Here is a 7,923-nt window from a genome sequence, read left to right as displayed (position 1 = left end):
GCTAAATGCAACAACCCTATGTGAATAAACCTAGACTCCATCCTAATATGCAAGTGCAAACTACATGAACACTCTGAATGCAGAAGTACCTCACTCTGAATGCAGAGGTGGTTATGCTAGTATGCAAGTGCAAACTAAATGCAACAACCCTATGTGAATAAACCTAGACTCCATCCTAATATGCAAGTGCAAAGTACCTCAGTAGTAGCAGAAGGAGTCGGTGCTCGCCCAAGGAGGAGCGTTATATTGACTTTGTCCTTCTTCTTGTTCCGGATCCGCAGGGCTGTCCTCAGTGGTTTGGTCGACGTGCTGCTCAACCGCTTGCGTGTTCTGATACATGTTCGGCTGCTCATCACAATGCATGTCGTCGACTCTGGACTTGCCATGATCTGATACTAGCACAACCACCTCTGTGGGCTGATAATCCCCTTGATGTTCAACTCGCTGCTCAACCTCAATCTCAACCTCGTGCTCATCTTGAGCTGCAGAACGACGCGCTGGTCGCCGACTAGAGGAGGCTCTGGAACCTCGCGAACCAAGTCTCCTTCTCTCCCTGGACTCATGTGACGAGTGGCTTGAAGGAGCGGGTGAAGGCTGACGCTCCCCTGGCACATATGAAGATTGACGTGCTGGGGAGGGAACCGGAGAGAGTGTTCTCTGACGAGTTGTCTCGATAGAGACTTCGTGTGTGGCTCGAGAGAGGGGCTCGAGCGGAGTTGGAGCGTGTGCGAGTGAGATTGGCTCGAGTGTGACAGCGGAGGCGTGGCTCGAACCAGTGCAGAGTGATGAACCTCTCAGGATGGGTCGAGTCTGATTCCACGCCGTCGGTTGAACCTTGCTCGAGTCGACGATGGTTGAGAACGCACGGTGGTGATTGAACTCTGCAACACCTCTTCTTCATTATCCCAAACCTCTTCCTTAATTTTCTTGGAGGAGAACCTTTCATTGTACCTTGGAGCTTCTTGATTTGCCCACTCATCTCCTTCACCATAGCTGTTAACTCTTTAACTGAATCCCTTAGAATCTGAGTATTTTGGAGTTCATACAAACTGTCAAGCGTGGGAGGACTTGAATCTTGCGGTTGGTGAGGTTTAGGAAGCAGGTCTTGACGCTTAGGGAGGGTAACGACTGCACTCGAGTTGGAGAATGGTCGAGTGACACTTTGAGTTTTCTCTTTGGTTACCAAAACCTCAGTTTCTGCCTCATTCACACTCTCAAAGATGTCAAACCCAGCTTTATGATCTTTCTCTTCAATCACGAAGGTCTTCCCATCAATAGTTGGTTTCTTCTTAGAATCCTTGATGTCAAACTTCATCTTGAAGTTTTTACCCAGATTGAGATCAATCATCCCTTTCTTGACATCAATGACTGCTCCAGCTGTAGCTAAGAAAGGTCTTCCCAGGATTAGTGGATCTTTAGGCTCTTCATCCATTCCCAGCACCACAAAATCAGTAGGAATCTCAGCTTGTCCAATTTTGATGGGCAAGTTCTCTAGTAGACCATGAGGCAATCTAGTAGTCCTATCAGCCAATATTAAGCGGAGGTTGCATGACTTGTATTCGTTGAATCCTAGCCTCTGAGCTACAGAGAGTGGCATGAGGCTTACTGAAGCACCAAGGTCACATAGGCACTTTTTGAAGGCCAATGGACCTAGAGAACAAGGCAAGGTGAAAGAACCAGGGTCCTCTAGCTTCTTTGGGATAATCATCTTCTGAATAACAGCTTTGCATTCATGAATAGCCCCACCTACGCCATGCACTACCCTCTCATCTTCCAAAACCTTAGCTTGAGCTCCTTTAGCTATCTCCTCCTTCTCTTTGGTCCTTTCTGTTACCAAGTCAGTTAAAAACTTTTGATATTGAGGCACAAGTGCAAATGCATCAAGCAAAGGCATCCTAAGTTCAATCTCCTTGACTTGGTTTTCGAACAGAGCTTTATACTTCTCAGTAAGCTGCTTCTTAAACCTCACTGGAAATGGTAGAGGTGGCTTGTATGGTGGAGGAATGAATCTCACAGGTTTATCCTTGGGAGCAGTGGGTTCTTTAGTAGCTTCAGGATCAGATTGCTTGGCTGACTTAATTGGATCCTTGAGCACCTCGACAGGATCCTTTATCTGAACTTCATATTGAAGAAATTCCTCCCCATCTAAACTCTCAGTGTCCTCAGTGAGCCGTACATCTACAGCTTGGGTGGTGATGGCATGCATAGTAGCATAGTCCTTGGGGTTTTGAACTGCTTTTCCAGGTAGTTGGCCAGTTGTTGGGGTAGAAGTAGAAACAGTCTTGCCTTCCATATACTTTATCTTGGAGTTAAGAGCTTCAAACTTGACATTCAAATCATTGTAAGAACATTCCATCCGCTGACTGAGTTCCGCAAACTGCTTAGCAGTATCCAGAGAACCACTAGCTTGACCTTGAAGAAGTTGTTGCAGCATGTGCTTCATTTCTTGATCTGGGGTTGGGGTAGGCTTAACTGGTTGAGGGCGGAATCTTGGCGGTGGTCCTGAGGGAGCTTGGTAACCCTGCTGGAATTTTTGTTTTGGTGTGAATCCCAGATTGTAAGGCACAAAAGGTTTTTGTTGACCTTGTTGTTGTTGTTGAGGCGGGTACACCTAATCTTGTGGATTAGCAACGTTGTTACTTCGGTAAGACAAATTGGGGTTCGTCTTGTAGGGGTTGTAACCTTTGTTGTATCCACCCTGATTCTGGACATAGCTGATCTCCTCAGTCTGCTCACCCTCCCCATCTGGAACTTGGAAAGGGTCATCCTCAGATACAAAGTGGACGCTCCTCTGCTGGCTTAGCAAGATACGGTCAAGCTTCTCATTGACATTCTTGAGGTCTTTCTTGTACTTCTCCTCAGACCCAGCGTCGCCGCGAACTGTGCGGTCATAGTCCGCATTGTATTTGCCGTCAGACTGAGCGAGATTCTCAACCAGTTGCCATCCTTCCTCAACGTCTTTGCTCAAGAAATTACTGTTAGAAGCAGTGTCAAGCAGCATACGTATCTTTGGTAGTACACCACGGTAGAGAGTGCTCAGCAGTGACTCGTTGCTGAAACCATGGTGTGGACACTGGCTATGGTAACCCTTGAAACGCTCCCATGCTTCACAGAATGATTCTGAGCTCGTCTGAGTGAAGCTGGAAATCTCATTCCTGAGACGTGCTGTTCTGGAGTTGGAGAAAAACTTGGCCAAGAATGCTTTCTTGCAACCATCCCAGCTGGTGATTGATCCCTTGGGAAGGTTTTTTCCCATTGATGAGCCTTGTCTCCCAGGGAGAATGGGAAAAGGCGCAACTTGTAACCGTCCTCACTCACGCCGTTGATCTTGGTAAGACTGCACAGACAGTCGAACTCGTCCAAATGGTCGAGTGGATCCTCCATAGGCAACCCGTGGAACTTATTGCCTTGAATCATGGAGATCATACCACTTTTGATTTCGAAGTTGTTGTTCTGCACGGCGGGAGGGACGATTCCAGCACGCTGAGTATGAGTGTTCGGTGCATCTCCAGCACCAATGTTCCGAGGTCCCGGATGTTGTGCATTCTGTTGTTCCATAGTAACTGGTGCGGAATGATCAGTGAGTTGACGAGCTTGTCGTGGTCGTTGAAACCGATTGATTTCGTCGATGACAGGAAGGAGATTCTGATGCCCTCTTGATCTGGTGTGCATGCAANGACAGGAAGGAGATTCGGATGCCCTCTTGATCTGGTGTGCATGCAAGGTTGCAATCAACAGGTACCTGAGGTGCAAGACAAACAAGCAGAAAACCAAAGAAAGTCAGTACTCAGAATGATAAGTGTAACAGAACTTAATCTTGCAAAATTTGAAATCTTAAATGTAGCAAAACGAATCCCAAATGGCAACGGCGCCAAATTGATACTAGGATTTTTGTGTCTCCTAGTAGGTCTCAATTAACCTTATGCGTTGTAGTACTTTAAGGTGTCAATCCAAATGGGATGTTGCTAACAATCAAGATGCAATCAAGCAATCACAAGTCAAGCCAATTCAAAAGAGTGTTTTTCTAACAATCCTAGAATGATCAAAATGCAAAACTGAAATGAGTCACAGAACTAGAAACGAGAATGCATGACAAGAAGCGAAAATGAATAAAAACATAAACGAGTCTAAGCATGAACTAAAAAAAAAACAAGAAACGAAACAGTTCCAGGAATGTAATAAAAATCAGAAAGAAAGAAGTCCTAAGGATGGGAGTAATTGATGTCGGTGGAGTATCCTAGTCTATAGAGTGTTTAACATGCCACAAGCAAACCATCCCTAAACAATGAACATCACTTCTTAGCTAATCCAATCTCTTGACAAAAGCTACTCAAACTCAACCACTTCCAAACCTAGCTCTCGCTAGAGAAACATGATCAAGCATGGCATGAAAAACAAGTTCATTCACGTCAACAAACATCCTAGACAACTAATCTCTTAGGCTAGGAACGTAAGTCTCTGGCACTAGTTGGTCAGACATTTCATCAAACACCTTTTGGGTGCGGAAATGTCTAAAACCTAGTTCCAATTGATCAGAGAGAAACTAGTATTTCTAACTCTAGTCCAGAAGGGAATCATACAATCAACGCTTAAACACTCTACATCCTAAGATCCTCCACCTAATCTATCCCATCCTCAAGAACTAACGCACTACTCAGATCCGAAAATCATCATCAACAATACAAACTCAGAAAACATTGAAACAAGCATTCTTAGATAGGTAAAAATGTGAAGAACAACTTTGTAGAAGGAATCAAATCAAAATACTGAATAAGTTCAAAGATCTCAGGATACAAAGTCAGAGTACGTTTTTGGTGGCTAGGGAAACCTTACAAAAGAAAACGAGATAAAAACTAAGATGTTCTCAGCCCAGACTTAACAAAATGTATTTATAGTAAAAACATGTAAATCCCTAAAACTTAAAACGACAAGGTGAAGCGTCGGTTTGGGAATCTCCTGAAACGCGTAAGACAGAACGTCTTCCTGACATGTGCGGTCCAATCGCGTGTCGTCTCTCCCTAGAGTGAGGTCGAGTGGAGTGAGTAGGAGTGGCTCCAGTGGTGTGAGTGAAAATGGCTCGAGCATGGTCGGTGAAAGTGGCTCGGGCTGGGTGTATACGCATCCACTAAAATGATGATAACCCTTGAACCACACCTCCGATTGGCTTGAAATAAACGGCACTGGAAAGATGAATCAATTCTCTACAACTTTGATGAAGACGTCAAAAGCTCAATCCCTAGACCGGTGGCTCGAGTGATGCCTCGATTGTGGAAGTGAGGAGGGCTCGACTGTAGAAGTGAGGAGGGCTCAGCTGTAGAAGTGAGGAGGGCTCGACTGTAGAAGTGAGGAGCATGGCTCGATTGTAGAAGTGAGGAGCGCTCGATTGTGGAAGTGAGGAGCGTGGCTCGATTGTNACAAACATCCTAGACAACTAATCTCTTAGGCTAGGAACGTAAGCCTCTGGCACTAGTTGGTCAGTCATTTCATCGAACACCTTTTGGGTGCGGAAATGTCTAAAACCTAGTTCCAATTGATCAGAGAGAAACTAGTATTTCTAACTTTAGTCCATAAGGGAATCATACAATCAACGTTTAAACACTCTACATCCTAAGATCCTCCACCTAATCTATCCCATCCTCAAGAACTAACGCACTACTCAGATCCGAAAATCATCATCAACAATACAAACTCAGAAAACATTGAAACAAGCATTCTTAGATAGGTAAAAATGTGAAGAACAACTTTGTAGAAGGAATCAAATCAAAATACTGAATAAGTTCAAAGATCTCAGGATACAAAGTCAGAGTACGTTTTTGGTGGCTAGGGAAACCTTACAAAAGAAAACGAGATAAAAACTAAGATGTTCTCAGCCCAGACTTAACAAAATGTATTTATAGTAAAAACATGTAAATCCCTAAAACTTAAAACGACAAGGTGAAGCGTCGGTTTGGGAATCTCCTGAAACGCGTAAGACAGAACGTCTTCCTGACATGTGCGGTCCAATCGCGTGTCGTCTCTCCCTAGAGTGAGGTCGAGTGGAGTGAGTAGGAGTGGCTCCAGTGGTGTGAGTGAAAATGGCTCGAGCATGGTCGGTGAAAGTGGCTCGGGCTGGGTGTATACGCATCCACTAAAATGATGATAACCCTTGAACCACACCTCCGATTGGCTTGAAATAAACGGCACTGGAAAGATGAATCAATTCTCTACAACTTTGATGAAGACGTCAAAAGCTCAATCCCTAGACCGGTGGCTCGAGTGATGCCTCGATTGTGGAAGTGAGGAGGGCTCGACTGTAGAAGTGAGGAGGGCTCAGCTGTAGAAGTGAGGAGGGCTCGACTGTAGAAGTGAGGAGCATGGCTCGATTGTAGAAGTGAGGAGCGCTCGATTGTGGAAGTGAGGAGCGTGGCTCGATTGTAGAAGTGAGGAGCGCTCGATTGTGGAAGTGAGGAGCGTGGCTCGACTGTAGAAGTGAGGAGCGCTCGATTGTGGAAATGAGGAGCGTAGCTCGATTGTGGAAGTGAGGAGCGCTCGATTGTGGAAGTGAGGAGCGTGGCTCGATTGTGGAAGTGGGGAGCGCTCGATTGTGGAAGTGAGGAGCGTGGCTCGACACTGTGCGCTTCCAACGTCTCCTAGACACCTGAAAAACTCCGAAATGCACAATGTATGCAAGGATGATGCAGAAACTTCCTAAACATGCAAAATGTACAAAAGAGGTTCTAAAATGATGCAAAACAACTAGTTGTCCTAGCTAAATGCATGACAAATACAGGCTAAGGAAATGCAAAATACAGACATATCAATTATTAATTGGTTTGGTAACAGTTGTACCCGCTGAACATATCATTTGTACTAGTTGTATTTTATATATTAGTTGTACCAATTGTTCGGTTCTCTATCAGTTGTACTCATCTGTGTATATCGTACTAGTTGTACTTGTATATTTTACTTGTACCAATTGTTCTATTCTCTATTAGTTGTACTCATTATAATATTATAACTCAATTGTACCAATTGTATTAGTTGTCCTATTGTACCAGTTGTTCAATTTTCTCTTAGTTATTATAGTTGTATTTCGTCTTTGATTTCATGAAGGGTAATTTAGGAATATCACATTTTTGATGGCATTCAGATTAAAAACTAGCATGCCATGTTAGTTTTTGTCAGTTGGTGGCATTTTGGCCCCGCCCCCCCCCCCCCCCCCCCCCCCCNTTGGAAACCTATTTAAATATACTAGCTGAATTTGCGAAACGACGACGTAAGATGGGGAGAACACATCTGTATCACTCTGAGTCTTTGAAAATATTACAACACGTCATCATTGACACGTATCAAAAATTGTCCACTTGTGCAATCCCTCAACGCAGATAAAATCATTCTGATCGCAAAGACACAAACAATATTAACCGTTGATAAGAAAAACCATCTAACGGACGAGAACAAAAAACTTCGTCTCTTCCATTAGTATAAAAAACACATCTCAACCTCACTCTCTGTACATCAATCAAACACAGTCTCTCTCTGACTTTCTCAGCAATCAGAAATCACTAAAGCTTCAATTTCCTCGCAACGAAAGCGGCGAGGAAATCAGCTCCGGCCACCGAAGGAGTGAAGAAGCCACACAGATTCCGTCCCAGAACAATGGCGTTGAGAGAGATAAGGAAGTATGTTGACTGATGCCTATTTTGTACCCAAACCAAACTAAAAGAATCAGAGAAACCAAGTGAAGAAACTAGTAGTTGCAGGTCAACAAGGTTGGTAAAAGTAATGATCAAACTTTTGTATTAGGTATGAAACTAGACTGGTCTAGAGGTAAGCTTATCTACTTAAGTGTCTTTGTTGAGTGTGCAAGAGAATAAGCATGGTGTGTGTCAGAGAGTTGTTAGTTTCTTTTGATTATAAGTATGTATGAAAAACAATGTTGTA

The sequence above is a fragment of the Camelina sativa genome, chromosome 9 (assembly GCF_000633955.1).
Source record: "Camelina sativa cultivar DH55 chromosome 9, Cs, whole genome shotgun sequence".
NCBI lineage: Eukaryota > Viridiplantae > Streptophyta > Magnoliopsida > Brassicales > Brassicaceae > Camelina > Camelina sativa.
This window is presented reverse-complemented; position numbering follows the sequence as displayed.